This window comes from Lissotriton vulgaris, unplaced genomic scaffold (assembly GCF_964263255.1).
Source record: "Lissotriton vulgaris unplaced genomic scaffold, aLisVul1.2 SCAFFOLD_1237, whole genome shotgun sequence".
NCBI classification, from domain to species: Eukaryota; Metazoa; Chordata; class Amphibia; order Caudata; family Salamandridae; genus Lissotriton; species Lissotriton vulgaris.
Window position 1 is genome coordinate 357,413 of NW_028255036.1, and position 24,954 is coordinate 382,366.

Sequence of the window (24,954 nt, forward strand, 5' to 3'; positions counted from 1 at the left end):
GGTTCACTGATACACCTGGTCCTGTAAACCAACAAAGAAGAAATTGGTAGGGTAGCTGTAATATAAAAACAATGCATTTATTAACCTGACATAAGTGAGGCTGGGTCATACGGTACCCTCAGGCCACTGTAGGAGACAGTCTAAGGATTACAGAGAACAGGGGCCTTATATATGTATTTTTTACATAGTCAGCATAAAACCAAGGGGAGGTCCTGGCACATACAAGCATGCTTATTGACTAATATGGGTATACACAATTTGCTTGCTCAACAAAGTGGGAGGGGAGACTAAACTGAACATATCAGTAAGAATAGCCTGACAGTTCTACACTAGGAGCAGGTGCATTCTACTAGCTATGCCATTCTGAGCATGTGCAAGGCTCTGGAAGAGGGAGAAATCACATGGCGAGCACATGGCTAACTAAAATGGCTGCCAAGACCAAAATGGCTTTCAGCTCATGCTAACAGCGATTCCTGCAATCTTTAACAAGGTGATGGCCCTTTAATGAGAGACATTACGGCCTAACACGCAGCCCAGCGCCTAGATAGTCTACGCAACAGGCGACCCACAGACGCAGTGCCGCTGCGATGAGGACCTCACTCCTGAGGGCGAGACCTCTCACGATGCGGAGCTTCCTCCAGCACACGGGTTCACGCGCACGCCTCTGGTGCCTCTAAACCAAGAGTACACCAGACTGGCCCTGGGTCGCTTGTTGCAGCCAGACACCTGCTGAGGCCATTAACACTCTAAGCCAGACGTGAATGCCATCTGCGCAGCAATCAGTGATGGGTCGCATGCGTGCCAGGATGCAGCAAGGAACGGTGCATGTGGGTAGTTTAGATCCCCCACTCATGAGAGAGGAAGCAGCGGCAGAACTGCCCACGGCAGCCCTGGCAGCCAAAATGGATTCAATGCTTGTGGTAGTGGAGAAGATTGGTACCACGCTAGAACAAACCAGAACCTCCCTGGAAACACGGATTGATATGTTTGCCTCGGACTTCACCCTGCTGCACACGGACCACCACAAACTGGCTGAGAAAGTCACCCTCCATAGCCAGATACTTCTGAAACTACAGCCTGTCACCCAGAGCCACAGCGCTGCCCTACAAGACATGATAGATCGTATCCATACACTGGAAGATAAAGTTGAGGATGCGGAAGGGCGCTCTTGCCGCAACAATATTCGAGTGGTGGGTCTCCCGGAGGGGGAAGAGGGAAGGAATAAAGAACACTACGTTGAGCGCTGGCTATGGGACATACTGCCCCAGGGAACATTATCACTGCAGTTTGCATTGGATAGGGCACATCGCATGCCGGCACAGAAACCTCAGCCGGGAGACAGACCACTCCCGTTCCTCTTTAAACTCCTAAACTATAGAGACAGGGATGCAGCCCAGCAGGAAGCCTGAAAATTAGCAAACCTCAAAGTTAGTGGTAGCCAGGTCATGCTGTTCCCAGACTACACAGTGCTCGTGCAACGAAGCAGAAGCAACTACACGAAAGTGAAGTGCCAGCTTAGAGACTTGGAATTGCCCTACTCCCTACTATTCCATGCTAGACAAAGAGTGGTAACAAAAGGAGGGGTCCACTTCTTTGACTCCTCTGCGGATGCATGGGACTAGCTGGCGGAATCAGGACTGTGGACGGGAGTGCTCCCCCCGGGCCCCGCTGTTGACAAGCTGGCAGGCAGAAGAGTCAGACGACAAGGGAGACGCGAGGCACAGAGAAATGCAAAACTGGGGACAACTGTGCCAAGCCCGGAGAAGATCAGGATGGAGCGGCAGGACGTCCTGGAGGCGATTGCGACTCTTGTAACCACACAAAATAGGGAGCATCCGGAAACATGCTTCACTGACTCAGCGGCAGCCAGTAGCTCATCATCTAAGTCAGCAGAAGATTCTGAAGATATGAGCCTTCCAATGGTAACCCCACAGACTGCTGATGACATCATATGATGGCACATTGTCGCATTGACCTATACCAGAAGCAGCCCACGCAAGTAGAGATTTGTTTATGAAGTTGGATTATGTATCTCAATGAGTGCTGTAGAAATGAGGCGGCACTGCTGGGTCAGCAACCACACAGGGTACATAGCACGATAGCCGAGCACCCACTTGTTTTAAAACTGGCCACACTGTGCGAACCACTACAGGGAATAGGCACATGCGCGGCGACACTGAACCATGCTTCACAGCGAGCCCGCACACTGGCCTAGGTGATTAACCAGATGGCACATTTTCTGAACATGAAGGGGAGGGGAATGTCATGGTAGAGCACTGATTGTGCACACAACCCCACCAGGCACCATACTGGGATAGTTTATTATTATGATTTTCTAAAGACGTTTGGACGGACATCTCTTCAGAGTTTGACCCAGTTGTTATGACGTTCAAAGTTGAATTGATGTTTTCGTTACAACTGACCGGTACACAGCTGCTTACCCACAACACGCACTCAGCAAAGCAAGATCTACTCGTGCTACCCCGGATGACTCGTATACTAGCAATGGCACGAGCTAACGTACTAATATGGAACATACACGGCATGCACACACCCATGCGGCGCTACTTAATATTTGCCTATCTACAGAGACATTTGGTAGGCATTGCCCCATTACAGGAAACACACATGACACAGGCAGAACTAGACAGACTGTACAGGCATTGGAGAGGGCAGCTATACGGTTCTGTGTACTCAGCTCAAGCAAGAGGCACGTTAATCTGGGTGAGGGCAGGCATCCCGTTTGTTTGTGAGGATGTGGTAATAGATTACAAGGGCAGATACACCTTAGTACGAGGGGTAGTAAATGGTCAAATGATACTACTGGGATTGATATACGACCCAAATTTGACCAACCCTCCTTACTGGAACGGTTATCACAAGCTTTAACCCCTGATGCTGGGCTTCCCTGGCTGCTGGGAGGGGACTTCAAATTGGTACTCAATGTTGACACAGATAGATTGTTCCCCCCTCTTAACAGAACCTCTGCTGTGTCTAACGCTCAGGTACTCACAGACTGGATCTCACATTGGGCATTGTTGGATGTATGGCATGTTCTTAACCCCACTGAACGTATTTACTCCTATTACTCAGCGGTGCATAACCTTCATGTACGTCTTGACAGGGATGTGGGTTCCCAATCGCTGCTCCCACTAGTCCCGAAAACAAAATACCTAGGGCGGACACACTCCGATCATAACCCCCTGTGGATGCAACTTAGTTGGGAGGCGGACCATCCCCCTTAGCCACATGGTACCTCCAAACGACTGCTCTAGAAGACCCAGAGTTTTGTTCAACACTGAGGATGGCCATCCTCACATATTTCAAACTCAACGAGGGTACAGCATGCAATTCACTCGTAGAATAGGACACCTTCAAAATAGCGATCAGGGGGCACTGTTTGGGAGCCACGTGGAATATACGTAGGCAGCTGTCAACCTCACTTACGAAGTTAGAGTCCCAGCTGCTGGGGTACGAGCGTGAAGGAGAAGGGAGGGGCAAACACTCAAGCCAACTGGAAAGGCTCTGCACCAAACATGCAGACCTACTGGAGCGACTGCAATGCCACAATTACATAGCCCACACAGCTTGCACGCATGCGTTGGTCGATAGAGCAGGCCGATTGCTTGCATGTCTGCTACAAAGAACAACGGTCCTTAGGATTAACAACATAAACAATAGAATGAAATATAGACTGAAATCAGTACTATATCAAACCATTTCAGTACCCAGCCGGGCCTGAAAAGCTTTATTCAAATATAAGCATAGATAAACAAGACCGCCAGAGGGGTCAGATTCATTATCTGATAGGGTACAAGCCTGTACCTATCCAGAAAACACTCAAACAAGGTTCAGGAGTGAGAAGATAGGAAAAGAAAAAGAAAAAGGCAAGGAATATCAGGCAAGAAGGGCGTGGGAGCCAACTGTCCCTTGCATTATTACAACAGTTTAAAGCAAGTTCGGACAAACAATTACTGTAATCGAATAATCACAATGGAAAAGATTACAGAACTGCTAAAGATGTCGACGACGTTTCGATCCCTGGCTCCTAGTGAACTGGGATCATCATCAGGACTTTGTATTAATTTGCCTGTTTTTCCTTTTGAAGCGCCTGTCAGTGCTATTATACTGCAGAAAGTCAGGAGTAGGGGTGAAATGGCGCCGGTGGATTGGAGGATGATTCCTCAGAGTCCTAGTGAACGGAGAGCTGATGGCTGTCGGTCACTTGATGCAAAGTCTTTTTTCAAATGGGGGTGTGGGCTAAAATTAATCCACACGCGCTGTTCTGCAGTCGCTACAGCCTTGCTCACGAATCGAGCAGTGATCAGTCGGCGCGCTCGATGGCACTGTTCCGACGCCGCGAGAATCCGGAAATGATTTCCGCGGATTCTCGCGGCGTCGGAACAGTGCCATCGAGCGCGCCGACTGATCATTCCCATTGGCTCCCACGCCCTTCTTGCCTGATATTCCTTGCCTTTTTCTTTTTCTTCTTACTGAAATGGTTTGATATAGTACTGATTTCAGTCTATATTTCATTCTATTGTTCATGTTGTTAATCCTAAGGACCGTTGTTTTTTGTAAAAGTCAATTTGCCCATGGTCCCTAGGTACCTCTTGGGTTCCCTTGTTATGACTAAAAAAAAAATGCATGTCTGCTACGGCAAGAGAACAACCACGCTCCGATAGAGGCCATAGGCACCTTAGAGGAGACCTTAGTGTGTACGCAGCGCGAGATACACAGGGTCATGACGGACCACTATGCCCAATTGTACCAGTCTAGAGGGCGCTGCCCAGGTCATGAGCTAGAGGGGTTCCTGGGCTCCGTCCAACTGCCCACAGCCTCAGGGGCACACCAGGAGACACTTAACGGGCCACTCACCTTAGAAGAGATTGGAGATGTGATTGGGTCGACGCCATCCTGGAAAACGCCAGGGACGGATGTCCTGCCAGCCAAGTATTACAAGGCCTACCGCAAATCTTTGCGGAAAACTTGCACGCACTACATACTATGGCTCTGGAGGAGCAAGAACTACCCCACCCCCGATGCGAGAAGCACACCTGGTGTCCCCGCTAAAGCCGGATAGGTATCCCATAGCCCTGGGTTTGTATAGACCCTTAGCCCTACTCAATACCAACTATAAGATGCTTGCCAAGGTGTTAGCAGACAGACTGGCACAAGTGGTCCCTGAACTGATCCACACCGATCAAAATGGATTTGTGCCTGCACGGAGCACCTCCCTGAACCTGCAGCAGCTTTTCAGGGTGGCGACGGATGCCATACAGGAATGGCCCATAGTAGGGTTTATCATACTAGACCTGGAAAAAGCATTCGACTGCTTAGAATGGGGCTATCTATCTGCAGTGTTCTTGCGATATGAACTGGGCCTGGGATTCCTTCAAATGGTCAACTTACTATACAAAAATCCCACGATCCGGGTGCAACAGGCCCCACACATATCCGATGCCATACCGGTGCGCAGAGGTACCAGGCAGGGGTGCGCCCTGTCCCCCCTCATGTTCCTGTTGCGATAGAGCCCCTGGCGGAGGCGATACCTACGACACTGGGAGATGGTATACCCCTGGGGGATGCAACACGCCTACTGGTCTATGTGAAGAACATAGAAAATATACCTGATCAATTAGTGCTCTTCTTGCAGGAATTTGCTGCCATCTCGGGACTGCAAGTGAATGCTGAAATCCTGCATAAATGCGTTCCGTGAGGGAGGTCAAGACCCAGGATAAACTCTGAATGGTACAAGAGAGAGAGCACCTTCCGCTACCTGGGGTTCCAGATATATCACCAGCCGAAAGACTTGTTTGACGGAAACCTGGGGAGGGCCTTAACAACAATCTGGTTGCAAATGCGATTCTGGAACACACTTGGCTGACGGTCACCGGCAGGGTAGTGCTAGCCAAGATGGTGATCCTTCCCCGACTCCTGTACTATTTCGCTAATTTGCCTTTATGTATTCCGGCAACCTACTTTGCTACGCTCACTAAACTACTCAGGGACTTTCTCTGGGGAAGTGCCAACATAGAAGGGCACTGGAGAAATATATTTGCCCACTGACTAGGAAGGCCTTGATGCGCCTTGTTTTGAACACTACTATTTGGCTGCCCAACTGCAGCGGAAAAACTGCTGGCTCCGGACAGAAGCCACGTGGACACGGCGATCACACTGCCACCATACTTGCTAGAAAAATTGTCTGGCTTTTCCACCCCACCACTAAGGCCGCACCACCACCGCCGTTCCTAGTAGCAGTGGCATACAAATGCTATATATCAATTATATATATCACCAGAACCATTGTCCCCTATGCACCAGCAATATCACCAGAGAGATCTCCTAGCGGGCCCACGGTACTCAATTCCCTTTCACTCACGGAATGGCAAGAAGCCGATTTACAGACATTAGGAGATCTGTACAGGGATGGGGCATTCATACCATATATTCCTAAGTGGAAGACGAAGGGCTCCCACCGGGGAAATTCCTCACACACCACTCATTGGTAGCCACACTAACGACGAGATGGGGGGACAAAACCACAGAGCCGAGTCCGCACCTCACCATACAGTATTTACATGTCATGGGGCGTGGAAGACACCTTATACGCTGGTTCTCAGCGTCTCTCTGAACTCATGCAGCACTCAGCTTAAATCCGCTCTGCCGTAAATGGGAGCTGGACTTGGGGCGACAATTAGCAGATAAAGAATGGGAACGGATGCTCAAGAGTCCAGTATGCATACCTAGAAATATGAGCTTTCAACAAATACAGTTATTCATTGTTCATAGGGAATACTTCGCACGCCTGCAATGATCAACAGGTACTTTCACCGCACGGATGAGACGTGTCCGATGTGTGCTGAACAAGGGGCTGAACTGATACACATGTTATAGAGCTGCCCTAGAATACATACATACTGGCACACAATAGGCAGACTGCTACGTGCATGCACAGGCCGCAACATACCCTTTGAATGGACTGTATACCTACTGCACCACTTTAGGAGGACCCCGCCACAAAGGTGACATCCAGGTTTATGGACCTGGAGATAGTGGTTGCTAAGCGCCTTTTAACGAAACGTGGAAAGAGAAGGACCCATCTCACATGCGCGCATGGCATTGCTCACTGCTAGCATGGGCCACAGCGGAGGGGATTGCCATTCAGCGGGAAGAAACACTGGGACTGCGTAAAGAACCCATAGCAACCCAATGGGTGGGCTTCCTCCATGCACTACAGCAGGCAGAAAGGGGAGGTCCTGAGGGGCGACCTGAGCAGGAGAAGTGCAAGCCAATTACGGGAGACATGCGTACCACAATGGAAAGGCCGTGATATTCCATGGACACATGCAAGCTAATTGACTGTCTACATAGAAGCTGACACCGCTGACAGGAGGGGACAACTGTTAGGTTGATCAGAAATTGCTATGGAGACACACGCGGGAGCAGATGGGGGATAAGTACACATAAACCGGTCAATGTTGTTGTTTTCATTCTTTGTTGTATCATCTGTTCGGAAGCCCACAGTGAATGAACTGGAAGGACTTTCATGAAACATCATCACGATCTCGCCGATACTCCAATGTAATTAGCTATATTTCTATACAATATGTAACATTGGTCGAAGACCAGGGGCTATTCTTGATCCCTCACAGAAGGGATTGTCTGTTATCAACTGTACACCTAACACAAATGCAAAGAGAAATGTATGTCATACTGATGATTGATGGTTGTACCTGTATCACAACCCAACCTCTTGTCCCTGTTTTCTCTTTTACTGTATACAGCGCTACCCAAACATATGTTGCCTTTCGTAACAATGCAAACAATCAACAAAAACAGATTCAAACAATAAAAGAAACCTCTTGGAGGTAACCCATAACAGGACAACTTCAAAATTAGGATGCCTTCCTTTAAACAAACAAAAGAGGGCTACACCAGTGGAGGAACGGGAGGTAAACCTATACTCTCGCACCTTTTTTTAATAGCCAACTCCCAATTATCACCACATGTAACAGTTGCTGCATCGTTTCCTTGAGAACTTTGATAAATCGTTCCATAACACCATTACATTCTGGGTGATAAGGAGTGTCTTTCTTGTGCTTAATACCCTTAGAGTTTAAAAACTCTCCCATGACTCTTGACGTAAATTGGACACCATTGTCAGACAGAAATGTAAGAGGAAAGCTTCCAGCTCAAAAAGCTCTTCTAGGAACTCAACCACCACACTGGACTCAACAGAATTAACAATGTTGATGTCTGGCAAACGAGAAAACATATCAATGCAAACAATATTATAGCGATCTTGTGTTTTAAACCACACAGGACCCAAAATGTCTATAGAAATATCTATCCATGGACCAGAATCTTGTTTCTTAATGACCAAGGGCTGTGTCCTGCACTTCAAAACCCTGTCAGAACAAGCACACTGTGCGCACTCACTTATCAATCTCTCCACACAAACATCCATAGCTGGCCACCAGTGTGTCTCCCTGATCCTTTCTTTTGTTTTTGCAATACCCTTTTGTGACTCATCAGCACTTTCAATTAATTTGTCCCTCAAGGTAAGTAAAGAAATACTTTTACTACCACGCATGAGGAGACCTTCCACCACAGAAATGTCTTCCCTAACTTTCCTAAAACCCCTTAGCTCTTCTTCAAGGTCTTTTTTGTCACATCAACCACCGGTGACAAAGGAGATCACCTTCTGTAAGGTAACGTCACTTAAAAGTAAGCATGGGCTAAAAATTCTTTCTGCTCACGAAATTTGCGGATTTTTGGCAATTTCACGTTCTGAGAATCGCGCGAAATTCCAAACAATCCGCAATTCGTAAGTTCGCGATTTTTTTTGCTTGTTCCCGTTTCAAAAATACAATCTTGCGCGCGCTGCATTGACTTACCTTGATTCTGAGTTTGCCGAGTTGTTTTCCTCCCGCGAACAAGATGGTCGCGCCCAAAAACGACCGCATAGGTAAGTTCGCGGTAGCCGCGCTGAAAAAAAAACCCTGCGAACACGCCAAAATAAAAAAATTCACAAGTTTTGCACAAATTTGCGGATTTTGCAGACCACAAATTCGCTTTCGCGCGAATTTGCGGAACTCGAATTCTCAAATTTCGCCCATACTTACTTAAAAGATTCTCTCTCCATACACTCTTAGAAATAAGATCACTAATTTTACAAACATTGACTTCTTCGAGTTCGAGCTCCTCACCACCAAACCAATTATGAAAAGCAATGGAAGTGAGGTGAAATATAGGGTCTATAATGATATAAAGACTTTGAGAATAGTCGTGTAAGTATGTTTTGATATTACTTCCTTGTCATTGTACTATACAAGAGCAGACTCGGATATATTAGATATGCCATATGGTGGTTGGCGATAAGAGTTGAACAATAGTTAAGTTGTGCTCAGCTAGTATTCATATATGGCATTAATAAGGATGTATCCATTATGTTTTTATCCTGATGTTTTTAATATAATATACTTTCACAACAGGTCAAACATGGTTATTAACACTTTAAGTGGTATGTGACATGGTGTTGACAAACGTGAGGTTTAAACTGTATCGATTATTACCAGTGATAGGGAAGTTACGTTAATCATGCTTTCTAAGACTGCTGTAATATGAGACTCATAATGCATCTCAAATTAGATATGGGTCAGGAATAGGCTAAATGTTGAAAATAGGTAGTTTAAATATGTCTGCCATATGGGGTTTCCCTTCTAGTACAATGTGAGTTTTGGATTTCCTGAGCATGGTCAGGATTGAAATAGGCAGGCAGGGTTCAAGATAGAAATCGCATTAATTCTCTGATGAACGTTTTGCAACATACCACATGGAGGAAAACACTCCAATATGGCAGTGCCATGGAGTTTTTACTTGGTGTGTAAGAAGAAACTAGTTCTCCATGCAGTGGGTCCACAGGTGAACTGCGTTTTGAAAATATAAATGAGGTACAGCCATAAAGATTGGTTTTAAAAGATTGGAAGAATTAAAAAAAATAGGTGAGTCCCATAAAACCAAGTTGATTTTTACAAGAAGGATGGAGTTATTTAGACTTCCTTCAGCTTTCATTTTGTAAAGGGAGTGATTTAGTCGTAATTAAACATTTAAAACTTCTTTCCCTATGGGTTTTAAAGAGGATGCACCCTTAAATTGGAAAATGTCTTTAATTGTAATGATCCAATTAAAAGACACAAAAACTGTGACTTGTGAAATCTACCAGAGGAGGTAAAAGGCATAATTTGGTGAACTATGTGTGGTGCTGTTGCAGACTAAGTTTTCTTGTATCTTACAGGGAGTCTGTATATTTCACAGAGTTGAGGTATCCTACACTAATAACCATGTGTGTCTCAAGGACTGTACCGCTGTAACAGATTATACATGTCAGTGATGGACAACACTGTGTTTTGCCCCACAGATCCTATATGGTAGATCAACATTGAACATCTGGGGCTGCTTCAGGTCAGGAGTGGGGTTTTACTCATTGGCTGATCCATTTAGGTATTAGTTTGACCAGAATGATTTGAGCATTTGTAATGCTATTCCCCTAGGTACTATAGAAGTGTTGTTCACAGTTAAGAGGAGTGATTGGCCATACTGGCCACAGTAAAGTGGGCTTTTTTAAGAAATGTGAATGAGATAAATCCTATCTTTGAGATGATTGGGCAGAAAGGGCCAGTTAGGGGTTTAAATGAAAAAAGATATGAGTGATTGACACTACTGTTAGTGTAAAGTGTGTTCTATCGTTTTGATGAAAATGATGTGTGGAACAAGAGAGGTAAGCATATTATGGAATAACACAGGAGATTGAGTTGATATGTGCAGTTTATAATTGAATTTGAAATAAATAATGCCCATTATCAATGAGTGATTTACCACATTTGAATGTTTTGAGATCTTAAATTAATTCTGTAAAGTGTTCTCTTTTGTTTTGTTTGTATTATATATTTTTTATAGCTATTCGTTGGGAGAAGATTAAACACTATTATTCCTTTAGGAGGTAGAGTTTAGACATTGGGGCCCCCGAAATGCATTGACGGATCACAAAAGCACGCGTACAGTTCTTGAACTATGACAATAAGTTACTGAGTGTATCAATTAAGATCCAGCTACACCTGTAGTGAGAGTGTGTTTTATCACGAAGCAAACTGGTTTGTCCTTTTATATTGTTTTTTGTACTGTATTTGATATGTTGGTGTATTTTTGGTTTTAGTTAATGAGATTGTTTAAATGTATGAACGTTTATATAACATAATAATTAAAGTCCAACTGTAAACAACCAATAATATCAGATAAATGTATGGATAAACTGTAAAAGTACTTTTGTTCATTTCATGATTACCTCCCCTTCCAATAAATCCTTTAAAAGGAGCACTATTCGACCACTCAAACAGAGAATTTAAAGAAAATTATAGAAATATCCAAAAATCAGATATTAAACTTTCACCAGTCGAACATTATGAGGCATGTCAATCAATAAATCAATTAGTGTTTATTAAGCGCAAATACTCACCTATGAGGGTCTCAAGGCGCTGGTGGGGGTGGGGGCTGCATGTCCTTATGGTTGCTGAGGTTCAGTCGAAGATCCAGGTCTTGAGATCCTTCCTGAATTAGGTCTGCGAGGGAGGTAGCTTGAGTTGGAGAGGCTGAGTGTTCCAAGCTTTGGTTGTGAGGTAGGAGAAGGACCTTCCTCCAGTCCTGGTCTTGTGGATCTGGAGGCAGTGGCTAGGGCCAGTTCGGTGGAGCGGAGGTGTCTGGTGGGTAGGTGGAATGAGAGGCGGTGGTTAAGGTAAGCTGGTCCGGAATCATGTAGGGCATTGTATGCGTGTGTGAGGAGTTTAAACTTGACTGTTTTGTTGGCTGGGTGTGATGTTAGATGGTGTTGACGGAAGCCGAGAGGCCCAGGAGGATGAAGGCTGCTGTTTTACCCCAGTCCAGGAGGGAGTGTTTGTCATTGGTGGCAGTGAGGAGGGCGGTCGCGGTGCTGTGGTTGATTTGAAAGCTGGATTGAGAGGAGTCCAGGACATGGTTGGTTTTGTTGAACTTGGAGAGTTGGGCGTTGATAGCCTTCTCAATGACCTTGGCTGGGAAGAGGACCAGGGAGATGGGTCTGAAATTCTTGAGGTCTGTCGGGTCAGCTGACATTTTCTTCAGCAGGGGGTGATCTTGGCATGTTTCCAGTCACCAAGGAAGATGGGGGTCTCAATGGAGCAGTTGATGGTGCATTATAATTCAGGGGCAATGAAGGTGGCAGCTCTGTGGAAGATGTTGTGCAGGCAGGGTTCGAGAGTGCCTCGGAGTGAATGCTCTTCAAGGTCTTGAGAGTGTCGTCCATGGTGAGCAGGGTCAAGTTGAGCAGGATCTATTGAGGGACATTGTCGTCATGTGTGGTGGTGGTGGGAATGATGGGTCGGTCTTGGTTGTCGAAGCTGTTGTAGATCTGCTTGATTTTTTGGTAGACATAGGTGCCTCGTTTGTTGCAGAGGTCTTGGGAGGCTGAGACTTCTGTGGTCTCACTGTTGGGTTTGGCAAATTCCTTGAGGATTGCGAAGATTTCTTTGCTGTTGTGTGCACTGGCATTGATTCTGTCTTGGAGGGCCATTTTCTTTGGGTTTTGATGAGGAGATGATGTGCGGTGACTGTGACTTTGAAGTCAGCATGGCCTTCCATAATTTTTCTGTTCCTCCATCTCTTCATGAGCTGTCTATAGGTGTGTCTTGACTCAGAGAGGGTGGCAGTGAACCAATTTTCTTTCTTGTGGTGCTGCTTACCGGGTGCTTTTTTCAGGGTTGCCAGTGAGTCGGAAAAGCTGGAGATGCATTGGCGGAGGTTGCAGGCTGCGGTATTGGCATCTGTGGATGTTGGTGTGTGGTTGTGTTGAGGGTGGAGCTGAGCTGTTCTTCGGTGACCTTGTTACGGCGGGTTGTGGTGAGAGTGGTTCTGTACAGTGAGTTTGATTAAGGTGAAATGAATGCAGTGGTGGTCAGTCCAGAAGAATATAGAAGTGTGGCTGTAGGTGATATTTTCGCTTGGCTGAGAAGACAGGGTTGAGTGTGTGTCCCGCTGCGTGGGTCAGAGAAGTGAATAGCTGCTTGAATCTGATAGTGGCAAGATTCTCCCCGAGGGATGTGGTGTTCTGGTCATTAGGGTTGTCAAGGTAGAAGTTGAGGTCCCTGAGTAGGTTGTAATTGGTAAATTTGAGAGCCTAGGGTGCGATGAAGTCAATTATGGTGTCGGTGAAGAGGGGTGGGGCCCAGGAGGTCTTTAGGTGAGGGTACCGCGGAGGGTGGTGTTGGGGTTGGTCAGGGCCTGGAAGTGGATATTTTCCATGGTAGTTGTTGGGTTGTCTGATTTGGTGGTCAGGCGGAGGGAGTTCTTGTGGAGGACGGTGATGCTCTAGCTGGTAAATCGGTGTGGTCATTGCCAGTGATCTTGTAGCTGTTGCGGATGGCGGTAGCAATGTCCTGGCCCGAGTTGGGGTTCGTCCAGGTTTCTGTGAGGAAGGTGATGTCAGGGTAGATGGAGTTGAGGAGGTCCTAGATTTCCGTGGCCTGTTGGTGGAGGAAGCACATGTTGAGAAGGATGCCGCTGAGCCGGTCGGGTTTGCTGTGGATTGGCTGGGCGGTGTGAGGACCTTCAGTGTGGAGGTGGGACAAGGTGCAGCTGCAGTTTCGACAGGAGAAAGGTCCTTGCATGCCTTTCGGTAACACAATCTGGCAGGCTGCATGGCATCTCGTGTTGAGGGTGAGAGGGGGCTGGTGTTGTATCGCAGGAAGTTACGAGAACCAGAGGCAGTGGCTCTGGGCGCAGTCCCGGCATGGAGGGGCACAGATGGGCTTGCTTTTGGTGTCTCCTGTAAGTAGGCTATGCTAATTTTACGATACCTCAAATAGGAGAGTACCATGTGCCTTTTATGTAGGTTCCCAACCCCCCAGAAGTTCCAGGTCATGACACAATAACTTCCCTCCATCAACTTGTTCCTGAATCCCTCTGTCCACTTCCACCCCCATGCATAATGATGGACCCTCCCTGCTGCATTAACATTTTCAATAACTTATAATGTAAAAATATCAAACCCCCCCCCCCACCCAGGGACAAGCATAGTGTAACATCAGGTCTATGTATGCCCACCCTGTTCAAGTGTCAGGCCTGCACTTCACCCCACTCGTCCAACAGGGACAGGTCCCAATCATACCTTCTCCCAGCCCATTCACTCTATGCATCCATCTAGTGCCATTGTAGCGTCATCACCCTCCACACATCTCAACTGCTCAGTCATCACCAAAACAAGCTTAAATAGTGAGGATTTCTCCGTCTTCTTTACTGACAAAGCTAGCACGTTGGACAGGGAACTCAAAAAAACTGCTGAAGACATTGAAAGGGAGAAGGGTTCCTCAGATGAACCTCAGGCTCAACAAGAATTGGACAAACCAAAAAACAATGCTCGATGGTCAGGATTTAAACCAGTCAGTGAATTAGACATCTCAAAGATCATGTCGTCCACTAAACCTAATAACCACTATAACGAACCCCTACCAGCAAAGTGCTGGTCTTCTCTAAACCACCTGCTAATCCCATCTTGGACTAAGATCATAAATGCCTCATTATCACAAGGCCAAATACCGGACTGCCTAAAAACAGGGCAAGTCATTCCTCTCTTAAAAAAAACAACAGAGAATCCTTCTGATCCAAACAACTTCAGACCTGTAACTAACATTCCCATGCTAGCCAAAGTTCTGGAAAAATGTGTCCAACAACAATTGAGTCTTCACATCTCAGATTTCAATCTATTAAATGATTGCAAATCTGGGTTCAGACCGAACCATAGTACAGAAACTGCAATCCTGCATATAGTAGATGATGCTTTACTGGCTCTCGACCACAACAACAGATGCCTCCTAATACTGTTGGACCTGTCGTCTGCTTTCGACACGGTAAACCATGCCAGAATTCTTGATATGTTGAAAAACAGAATGGGGCTAGATGGTACAGTCCTAAAGTCATTCAGCTCCTTCCTAGAGAATAGATCGCAAAAATTCATTGTCAACCAAACCCTGTCAGACCCAACCAGAAATACAATTGGAGTTCCACAAGGGTCAACGTTATCCCCGGCGCTTTTCAATCTATATGCAGAACCATTAACGGTTACACTACAAAAAGCGAACATTTCCTTCCATATCTTAAATTAATTCTGTAAAGTGTTCTCTTTTGTTTTGTTTGTATTATACATTTTTTATAGCTATTCGTTGGGAGAAGATTTAACACTATTATTCCTTTAGGAGGTGGAGTTTAGACATTGGGGACCCCGAAATGCATTGACGGATCACAAAAGCACGCGTACAGTTCTTGTACCATGACAATAAGTTACTCAGTGTACCTATTAGGATCCAGCTACACTTGTAGTGAGAGTGTGTTTTATCACGAAGCAAACTGGTTTGTCCTTTTATATTGTTTTTTGTACTGTATTTGATATGTGGATGACACACAGCTGTATATCAAGTTGGCATCGACAGGAGATATAAAGACTATGAACCAAGCCCTAACGAGAACCCTCCAATGGCTAACTAAGAACCACCTGAAGCTAAATCCGCAGAAAACTGAATTCTTACTGATTACTCCACAGAAAAGCAAATTTAAGATAGCAGAATGGTCCAACCTTATCACTGCTATAAAGTGTACCCCGAAGATTGTCGACTCCACTAAATCTTTGGGAATTACTCTTGACAAAAACTTGAACATGGTAGCACATATCAACACAATGCCAAAGAATGCCCGCTTCCATCTAAGCTACCTGCAGAAACTAAAATCATTCCTAAATAAAACAGATCTTAAAACAGCAGTCCAGGCACTGATCATATCCAGGATCGAATATGGTTGCACTACATTGGCTGGGCTTCCCAGGGTGACAACAGCCCCATTGAAAGCATGTCTTAATGCAGCCACAAGACTGATATCATGATCCAAAATATTCGACCATATCTCCCCTCACTTGAAAGTGCTCAACTGGCTACCCTTCGAAGCAAGAATTCACTTCAAGTTAGCATGCATCACTCTTAAAGCATTGCACCATAAAACGCCAGTTTACCTTGCACAGAAACTCACCCTTTCAGGATGATACAGAGTCTCCAGGAGCAAAGCAGATCTACTTCTGAAACCAGCTCATTTTTGTAGGAAAAGAACTTATGACCAAGCGTTGTCCGGGGCAGCACATAGAATTTGGAACGCACTCCCCCAAGCATTAGAAGAATTCCATTCATCGCAGCATTAAAAAAAGAAGCAAAATCGTTTTATATGAGAAAATTTCTACCATAGACCATACAACAGAACCTATGGCTACAAACTTTCCATGTTTGCTTCCATGCATCCGCTAGCCTTTCACTACCCACACATGAGCTTGTATAAATGTAATAGATGTGGTTGTGTGTTTTTATGCGCTTTGATATTAACTCAATTGTTGACTGGTATATATGTTTATACGCTTTACTGAACTTTATTGTTGTAAAGATTTAGTGATTTGCAATCTATTAGGTTCTAATGGTGAAATACTTCTATAAAGCGCTCTGATACCCTATGCAGGGTCATGTTCGTGCTATAGAAAACACCAAGGGGCAGATGTATCAAGATTCCGCTTTGCAAATCTCAAATTGTGAGAATTTGCGATTTACAGTTTCAGATACGCAAAATGGGATGTATGTAAAAAAACGCGAACATTTTGCGATTTCTTGAATATCGCAAAAAAATCGCAGAATCCTATTTTACAATTCCTTATTTGCGAAATTCGCAATTTTAGAAATTGCAAATCCTGGAATCTGCAATACAGGTGCAGCTTGATGATATCACAACCAGGAAGTTGGAGTGATTAGCTGCATCTGTTTGCCTGAGCCACACCCAGAGTTAGTTTGGAGTGTGTTTGGAGGCTGCACAGCATTTCAAAGCTCTGCAATGGAGTCACAGAGTCCACAGGAGGGCATGGAGCCTGAAAAAAGAAAAAGTAAGCACACGTTTTCTGAGAAAGAACAGGAGGTACTAGTTGAAGAAATGGTCTGCAGCCATGAACTCCTGTTTGGGAAAAAAGCCCTGAAGGTACCTGAGGCAAGGAAAAGAAAGATATGGCTGGAAATCCAAGAAAAGGTGAATGCTGTGGGAGTGACCAACCCTACCATTGATGAGCTGCGGAAAAGATGATATGACATGTGCCAAAGATCAAAGGAGAGGGTGGCAGCCAGGTTGAAGTAGGCACACAAGACCGGTGGAGGAACTTCAACAGCAGAACAGCCAACACCCCATGAGGAGCTGGTAGAGCCAACTCTCCTGCATGAGAGTGTGTGTGGAGTGGCTGACATTGACAGCTTCGACCCTGCATCCAGTAGTCAAGGTAAGATGCATGGCAAATATTCTTGAAATAGCTACACATAGTATGCACACTGTGTAAATGAGTGACATGAAGAAAACACATTTGACTCCGGTCCACTCCTTACAACACACATAGAAATGCATTATGGGAGTTGTAGTTGGATGAAGGATAGTTTGTGAATGAGACTCAGAAAATCATGCCTAGATTGTGGGTTGCAGTGAAGGCAAAATGACAGTGTCAGGATTGAGACAACTTGAAAGTTGAAAACTTTATTCAGTCCAAAATGCATGACAAAACACAAACTCATATCTCCCCCTTTACATCCACAGCACAATCAAGGGCACCAGAGGACATTGCAGAGGGAGAGGACTCCCAAATAAATTTGGAATACACAAATGAAGGGGAAAGCAGTGATGGATCCAACCAAACACCCATTATGCGCAGGAAGCGTACATATGCGCCCCCATTGGATCCATTGGAGGACGACGCATTGCGCAGCTTGTCACTATTTTACAACATGTCTTGGGCTGTACTGCTGTGCCCCTCCACTTTTATGTAGGCATCTGAAATGGCTCTTCAAGATGCCAAATGTGCTTCCTATGACGCTGCGCGTTGATCTGTGTGCCCTGTTATACCTCCGATCACTTGCATTTGCTGGATTCGGAAATGGTTAGGATGAAGTCTCGCACTGCGTAGGCACTGTCACCTGCATGGATGAAAAGGAAAGGTAAGTCAATGTTACCCCCAAAATGAGTAATGGATGGATGTATGTGTGCTATTGATTTACCTAGCAGGTATCCCTCTCCAAACTCTCCAGCACTCAGACGTCTATGTATCCCACTATGTCGGAAGATGAAAGAGTCATGTGTGCTGCCATGGTATTTTGCCACACTGTCGTTGATGATGTATTTGGCATTGCAGTTGCACACAATCTGTATATTCAGGGAATGGTAGCATTTTCGGTTCCTGAACACATATTCTGTTGCTGCTGGCGGTGTGAGGGCAACATGGGTCCCATCAATGCAGCCAATGACATGGGGAAAACGTACGATTTGATAGAAGGCAAGTTTGGTTTGCTGTAATGCCTGTTGGGTACTGGGGAAGTATATATGATGTGCTAGCCTGTTCAGCATTGCATCCAAAAAGGCATGGGAAAAGTGAGATCGAGCACTCTGTGACACCCCGCCAACCTCTGCTATGACTCCTTGAAAACTCCCTGAGGCCAGAAGGTGCATTGAGCACAATACCTGCACATGGGTGGGAATTGGTTGTGTCCTGAGTGTTGGGTGTTCCAAAAAGGGCTTCAGCTCCTCAATCAGGTCCAAGATGGTGTGTGGGTGCAGCCTGTACTTCTCATGGATGTCCTCTCCAGTCTGCTGGAACACTGTGATGCGCAGTTTGAATATGCGCTCCTGTCTCAGTCTCCTCTGTGCAAGGGCATGGATACGCAGCCTCCTGCCTATCACATATAGTGCTGCCATTGTGGAAGTTTCAGTTGCATTGTGGGCTGCTTTTTATACCTTTTTACACCTTCCACCTGGTTACCACCTGCATGCACTTGATGGTAATAATGATTTCTTAATTTGCGATTTTCACTAATTCGCAATTTGCACATTTTTGTTACATGTCACTGAGATTTCTTATTTTGTGATATCCAGTTTGTGAATTTTGCAAATGGAGGACATAGCAAATTAAGAAATCGCAAAATAGTTCACAGTTCACCATAGGGGGGGCCGTGAGAGTGGAGCTGCAGCTCACTCATGGAGAGGAGCACAGGATGCATCATCCCAAATGCAAAAATCGCAATTTAAGTAATCTCTAAATTGCGATTACTTTTAAGGAATCACAAATTGAGATTCCTTAAATGCAATTCATTAAAGTAAAAAATCAGTGATTTCGCTAATAGGGGGTGCAAATTACCATGAAGTTAAACTTTATGGTAATTTGCAAAAGCTTTAAAAAATGCACTTTTGTGCATTTTTCAAAGTTTATGTTGCGCACACAGGGTATGTGTGTGCGCAACATATGTGCACAGATCAATTTCAGGGGTGCAACAGGGTGTCCTTTTGACACCCTGGCACCCTTGATACTGCATTCTCAATTTGCGATTCTCTAATTGAGAATCGCAAATTGAGAATGTCTTCCTATTCATTGCTATGGGCCTCTAAGGAGGTATTCCTTAATTGCGACTCGCAATTTGCGAGTAGCAATTAAGGAATGCTTAGAAATTGCTATTTTTTAAGAGATTTCTACATGCATAGGCTTTGCAATTCCTTAATTGGGATTCCTTAAAAATCGCACTTAAGAAATCACAAAAGCCAACATTGATGCATATGCCCTAAATACTGATGTGACATCTTTGACAAATCGTCAGGCACAAAGGAAACATTCACATTCCACAAGTCACCGCAGATAATCAGAAGAGGGGGACTGGGTGTCTTATGAATCATTGCATCAACCTCTACCTCTTCAGTCTGTCTCTCCTTGTCTTGTTGTCTCTCCCCACACCTCTTCATCTGTCTTTCTGATTCTCTCTCTCTCTCTCTTTTGTTTCCAAAAGTGTGTGTTATCTGTCCTTCTCTTTCTCTCCCTGTCTTTCTATGTCTTTTCCTTTTTCTACCCTCTTTCCTTATACCCATCATGGTCTGTCTCTAGTGGTCTATACCTCTTTCTCTCCTTCTCTTAACCTGTGATCTTTCTTTATCTCCCTCCTTTTTCCCCTTAAACTGTTTTTCCATGCTCTCCTTCGTCGGTTTGTGCCTATTTGTCCCAATCTTTCCTTGACCCTCACTCTTCATTTAGCTTCGTGTCTGTCTCTGTTTTTCTTTCCCTTGCTGTCTGCCCTTCTGTCTTTCCATGTATATTTCAGGGCCATAACCTGGAGTGCTTCTTTTAGTGCACCTAAAACAAAGAATAGTATTACTAAAGTATTGTTTACGGTAATGGGATCTGAACTTTTAAACACAGCTATTGACCACTCTACATTGCAATTCATGGTGTATATGTACAGCCATTGCCGGGCTGTGACCACAGTATTTGCTCACCTTACTTAAATCCATCCCTACTAAGCTACTCTTCGCCGCACCCACATTTCCTCTTTGGCTTGACTCTGTTTGTCTAACACCCTTAACTGACCAGTAGGTGATATTTAAGCTATCCAGAACCCCTTAATAAATATCATAACATTCTAATACGTTATGAAAATGTTATTATTATTATGATTAATAACAATAATAATAAGGCCAATATTTTTGTTTTATTTGTTGTATTCCAGTTTTCTGTAAAACCACTGCACAATAAACTAATAGTGTGTTTTAGAAAAGCAGGAAATACAACGCATAGGTAACATCAGTATATGTGAAACATATATGTTAGAAATGGGGTTCACCCTTTCCAAGTAGGGACACTTGCTTCTAGTCAGGATAAAGGGCTTACACACCCATGATAACCCCTGCTCACCACATTGATATCTTGGCACGAGCAGTTAGGCCTATCTCAGAGGCACTGTGTAAAGCATTTGTACAAAACACACACAGTAACACAGTGAAAACGCTACAAATGGACACCACACCAGTTTAGGAAAACAAAGTATCTTTATCTAAACCAAACAATACCAAAAACACACAAATCCAACATACACAACTTAGCATGTGACTTTTAAAATGTTTTAAGCAATTTGGTACTTAGAAATCTATGGATGTGTTACTTTTTACAAGGCGAAACAGTTGCAGAGGGGGAAACGTCAGAAAGCACAGCGATGTGTCAGTTCCTGAGTCCTTGGAGAGGCGATGCAACAGTTCTGCTGCATGCAGGAGAAGTGATGTGTTGAATGCGCACTGTAGGGGTAGTGATGCATTGATTCCAAGGCGGTTCTGGTCTGTGGGTGATGCGCTGGCAAAGCATGGCACAAAGGAGCGATGCGTTGTGCCCTGGAGGTGATGCGTCACTTTGCCAGGCTTCGCGTTGTCAGTACTGGAGGCCGATTGGTGAGGCTTCGTGTCGTTCGGCATCGGTTTCGAGGAGCTATCAGCTGTGTGGCAAGATGCGGTGAGGCTTTGCATCGTCCGGCATCGGTTCCGGAGAGCTATCAGCTATGCGGCGGGACTCGGTGAGGCTTCGTGTCATCCGGCGTTGGTTACGAGAGGGTTTGTGAGGCTTCACGTTGCTTCGTGCTGGTTCTTCCAGAGATCAGCTGCAGAACCCACTTCTGAGGACCTTTGACTGGAGAGAGGAACCTCAGGCAAAGGTAGGGCTCACTGATGACAGAGTCCAGCAGCACCAGCAGAGTTGCAGGCATCTTTTGTGTCCCTGAGACTTCTTAACAGGAGGCAAACTCTACTTCAAGCCCTTAGAGAATCTTCTCAAGCAGGATACAGCAAAGTAAAAGTCCAATCCTTTCCACTGCCCACCAAGAGAAGGAGTCAACCCAGAAAAGCTGCAAAAAGCAAAGGGGCAGTACTCCGTCTGACAGCTCTACTTCTTGGCATGGTCCTCTTGATCCAGAAGTGTTCTCAAGGTCTAGGGTTTTGGGTCTAATACGTATACCCCTTTTTCCCTTTGAAGTCTTTGTTCAGAAAGTCTCTCAGTAAAAGCAATTATACCCTCCCTGGTCCTGTCCCACTACAGGGGGGTAAATATAGCATTGTGCAGGGCAGCCACAGCCTATTCAGGTGTCAGTGACAATACTTCCCACCAAGCTAGCCCATGATGATGATGAGGATGATGATGACGATGAAGCCAATTTATAAAATGCACAGATGCTCCTAGGAGTGTCCCAGCAGTAATCCAAGAGCAATCCAAATTACAGAGTGAATAACCAAGTTTTCAATCCCTTCATGAAAGTAGGTTCCGAAGTTTCCTGTCTCGAATGCATAAGAAGAGAGTTCCATGCAGTTGGCCCTAACAATGAAAAGGAGTGTCTGCCAATCCTTGACAGTCTCACACTCGGCACTCTGGCCAAAGCCAGATGTGAAGACTGGAGGCTCCTAACAGGGTTGTAGAAAAGAATAAGGGATGCCAGATAGCCTGGACCAACACTGTGGAGAGAACAAAATGTCTGCATCAATGTTTTTAGCAGAATTCTGTTCCTTACTGGGAGCCAGAGCAAAGAGGAAAGGTGACTTGAGATCCTTCATCACTTCAGTAGATTCAGTGAGAGGCACGCCACAGAATTTTGCCCCACTTGCAGTCTATGGATAGCATATTCTGGCAGGCCAAGATACATGTAATTAGCAAAATCTAGGCGTGAAGTTATCAGAGCCTGTTTAACTGTTTTCCTGGCAGAGCAGAATAGAAAAACCAGAATTTTTTTCAGGGCCCTTCATATACCAAAGCACATGCCAGTCACTGCACTAATCTGAGGTAGGAAAGACAGGCACCTATCAAACTTAACTCCCAGGTTCCTGGCTGTGTTTGTATACGACATAGTTGGGCCAGAGCCATCTGCACAGACAGCAGACCAGCTCAAGGGCACCAAGGTGCCCAAAAAGAGAATTTCTGTTTTTTCAGTATTGCACATCAACTGTTTCTGATGTAGCCTGGCAACTATTGCTGCAAGGCAGGATTTAATAGAGTCAAAAGCCAGATCCTTCCCCTCCTTAAAGGAGAAGAGAATTTGTGTGTTGTCTGCATATGACACGATCTTAGCACCAAATGACTCAACAATTGGAGCAAGTGGGGTAAAGTAAACATTAAACAACGTAGGGCTAAGGGCAGAGTTCTGTGGGACCCGGACTGAAATAGTGCTGTTGCCAGAGGCAAATGGGGGCAGACAAACTTCCTGCTCTCTCTTGTCTAAAAAAAAGAACAGCAAATCAAGGGCAAGACTCTTCACTCCAATCCTCGCGAGATGTTCTAGGAGAAAGGAATGGGAAACCGAATCAAAGGTGGCAGACAGATCTAACAAGATCAGCACTGCCCTGTCCTTGACATCCAAAGTGCCTTTGATTTCCTCAGCCACCTCTAGTAAGATTGTCTCCATGCTTAATTTCTTCCTAAAGCCTAACTGACTCAAATGTAGGAAATTATTCATCCCCAAATAGCAAGAGAGTCGCCTGTTCACTGATTTTTCCAGTATCTTGGAGACTGCAGCCAGCTGGGAGACGGGCCAATAGTTTCTTGGCAAATTAGGGTTAGCTGAAGGCTTCTTCAAGCCCCGGAGAATCTTAGCCTGTCTTCAGTCTCTGGGGACTTTCGCAGTGGACAGTGACTCAACAGCTTATTCACCCATGGATTCATTGCCTCTACCACCATAACTTGAACAGTAGTGGCCCAGGGATCGGCGGGTGAACCCGATTTAAGATGCAAAATGGCCGCTAGAGATTCCTCACAGGAGATGGGTACAAAGGATGAGAGGGAACACCCTGTCTCCTTGATGGTCGCCTCTCCATAAGGAAGGGAGCCACTAGGTTCTGGCAAGGAGTAAGCAAAGCTTAATTGGAGAGTCATAATTTTCTCCTAAAAAAAGGTAGCCAACTTGTTACACCATTCAAGAGATCGAGGGACATCTCTGGGGCAAGCTACTGGGGACATAAAGCTGTTTTCGATATTAAATACTTTACAAGACGTATTGCCTGCCTTTTCAATCATGCTATCAAAATAATGCTTTTGAGCAGGTCATGATATTTTTTTAGTGCTAGCCGGTATGCCTTCTTCTCTCTCAGTTTATAATCCTTGTGCCACTCTCTTTCAGCCTTTTAACAATGTTTCTTTTTATCAGTGAACCAGGGAGATGAGGGTCTGCTTTTCACCTGCTTTTTGATCTGGGGCGGGGACAACAAATTAACTGATTCACGAATCTGGCAGTACAGCCTGCCAGTGTGTACCTCAATATTACCAGTGAACGTGGGCATAGACATGCTAAGCAAGGCCAAAAGCGTACTTTTAAAAATGTTATTGTAGGACTTAAAAGACAAAGCTGCTTTGGTTGAATATATAGAGGAGTCATTGACGGTGGAAGCAGGCCAACTCAATTTAATCAAATAACGGTCAGTCCAAAGCAGCAGAAGAGGGTCCCATATGGAGAGCTTTTGGCTAGAAAGCACCAAGTGAATTGAGTGACCCACTTCATGCGTTGGCTGGGTAAGGAAATCAGTCAAGTTAAGGGAGTGAAAAGTCTCCCATGTACATATTGAGTCCTCATTAGTCAAATTGTCCATATGAATGTTAAAATGTCCCAGTACTAGAAAGTGAGCTTCCTTTATTGTTCAGCGAGAGCGGGCATCACCCAAAGAGTTGAGGAATGTGCTAGCCAGGCTGGAGGTGGGTCTATACATAAGAACACCACCCACAGACTGCTGTGGAGATAAGGTGAGGCAGAAGTCTAAAATTTCTGCACCATTCAGTACATTGAGTTCAAAAACTAAGCAGGTATATTTTTGTTTAAAGACAATAACAATGCCTCCACCCTCCCACACAGATGGTTCAGACATTTAATTTTATATTCAGGGGGAATGGCCATGGCCAGAGGAGGGGAAGAGGAACGAGAAAGCTAGGTCACTGCCATGAAAAAAAAGATCAGGCGAGTCATCATGTAATATATCAAATATGTTAATAGCATGTTTCTGCAGCGAGCGTACGTTAAAAAGAAAGGCCCA

The 24,954-nt window shown here is 45.1% G+C and overlaps 1 protein-coding gene across 1 annotated transcript in view; it reads right to left on the bottom strand.

Annotated features, from left to right (window-relative positions):
* LOC147659338 (SLAM family member 9-like) overlaps positions 1-24,954 on the bottom strand; it is a gene marked incomplete at its 3' end in the record, with an annotated part of 359,657 nt that overhangs the window by 270,677 nt on the left and 64,026 nt on the right. The gene's annotated exons all lie outside the window — the stretch shown is intronic.